Genomic DNA, 2,332 nt, shown 5'->3' on the forward strand with positions numbered 1-2,332 from the left:
GTACCAAACACACGGCACCTCCGAGTTCTGCACACGTTCAACTCGATGACGTCCCTCGAAATCCGATCCAACCGAGCTTTGAGGGAGATTTTCGTCAGCATGACGGCGTGGTGACGATGTTGATGTTCTACTATCGCAGGGCTTCGCCTAAGCACCGCTACAATACTATCGAGGTGGACTATGGTGGAGAGGGGCACCGCACACGGCTAAAAGATCCAAGAGATCAATTGTTGTGTCTGTGGGGTGCCCCTCTCCTCTGTATATAAAGGAGGGGAGGAGAGGGCCGGCCAAGGGGAGGAGGCGCGCCCAAGGGAGTAGGACTCCTCCTTTTCCTATTTGGAGAGGGAGAGGGAAGGAAGAGGAAGGAGGGAGGAAGGAAAGGGGGGGGGGGGGCTCCCAATTCAGATTGGGCTTGGGGGGGCGCCCCCTCCCTTGCTCCTTTCCCCTCCTTTCCACTAAAGCCCATTAAGGCCCATATACCTCCCGAGGGGTTCCGATAACCTCCCGGTGCTCCGGTATTATCCCGATCTCACCCGGAACCATTCCGGTATCCAAATATAGACGTCTAATATATCGATCGTTACGTCTCGAACATTTAGAGACTCCTCGTCATGTCCGTGATCATATCTGGGACTCCGAACTACCTTCGGTACATCAAAAACCATAAACTCATAATATAACTGTCATCGAACTTTAAGCGTGCGGACCCTACGGGTTCAAGAACTATGTAGACATGACCGAGACACGTCTATGGTCAATAACCAATAGCGGAACCTGGATGCTCATATTGGCTCCTACATATTCTACGAAGATCTTTATCGGTCAAACCGCATAACAACATATGTTGTTCCTTTTGTCATCGGTATGTTACTTGCCTGAGATTCGATCGTCGGTATCTCAATACCTAGTTCAATCTCGTTACCGGCAAGTCTCTTTACTCATTCCGTAACACATCATCCCGCAACTAACTCATTAGTTGCAATGCTTGCAAGGCTTAGGTGATGTGTATTACCGAGTGGGCCCAGAGATACCTCTCCGACAATCGGAGTGACAAATTGCTACCTCTTGAGCACTTGTGTTGGTTTTTCCTTGAAGAGGAAAGGGTGGTGCAGCAAAGTAGAGTAAGTATTTCCCTCAGTTTTTGAGAACCAAGGTATCAATCCAGTAGGAGGCTATGCGCGAGTCCCTCGCACCTACACAAAACAAATAAATCCTCTCAACCAACGCGATAAGGGGTTGCCAATCCCTACACGGTCACTTACGAGAGTGAGATCTGATAGATATGATAAGATAATATTTTTGGTATTTTTATGATAAAGATGCAAAGTAAAATAAAAGCAAAGTAAAAAAGCAAAGGAAATAACTAAGTGTTGGAAGATTAATATGATGAAGATAGACCCGGGGGCCATAGGTTTCACTAGTGGCTTCTCTCAAGAGCATAAGTATTTTACGGTAGGTGAACAAATTACTGTTGAGCAATTGACAGAATTGAGCATAGTTATGAGAATATCTAGGTATGATCATGTATATAGGCATCACGTCCGAGACATGTAGACCGACTCCTGCCTGCATCTACTACTATTACTCCACACATCGACCGCTATCCAGCATGCATCTAGAGTATTAAGTTCGAGAGAACAGAGTAATGCTTTAAGCAAGATGACATGATGTAGAGGGATAAACTCATGCAATATGATGAAAACCCCATCTTGTTATCCTCGATGGCAACAATACAATACATGCCTTGCTGCCCCTACTGTCACTAGGAAAGGACACCGCAAGATTGAACCCAAAGCTAAGCACTTCTCCCATTGCAAGAAAGATCAATCTAGTAGGCCAAACCAAACTGATAATTCGAAGAGACTTGCAAAGCTAACCAATCATACATAAAAGAATCCAGAGAAGATTCAAATATTGTTCATAGATAAACTTGATCATAAACCCACAATTCATCAGTCCCAACAAACACACCACAAAAGAAGATTACATCGAATAGATATCCACAAGAGAGGGGGAGAACTTTGTATTGAGATCCAAAAAGAGAGAAGAAGCCATCTAACTAATAACTATGGACCTGAAGGTCTGAGGTAAACTACTCACACTTCATCAGAGAGGCTATGGTGTTGATGTAGAAGCCCTCCATGATCGATGCCCCCTCCGGCGGAGCTCCGAAACAAGCCCCAAGATGGGATCTCATGGATACAGAAAGTTGCGGTGGTGGAATTAGGGTTTTGGCTCCGTATCTAATCGTTTGGGGGTACGTAGGTATATATAGGAGGAAGAAGTACGTCGGTGGAGCAACAGGGGGCCCATGAGGGTGGAGGGTGCGCCT

This window comes from Triticum dicoccoides, chromosome 2A, assembly GCF_002162155.2.
Source record: "Triticum dicoccoides isolate Atlit2015 ecotype Zavitan chromosome 2A, WEW_v2.0, whole genome shotgun sequence".
Taxonomy (NCBI): domain Eukaryota; kingdom Viridiplantae; phylum Streptophyta; class Magnoliopsida; order Poales; family Poaceae; genus Triticum; species Triticum dicoccoides.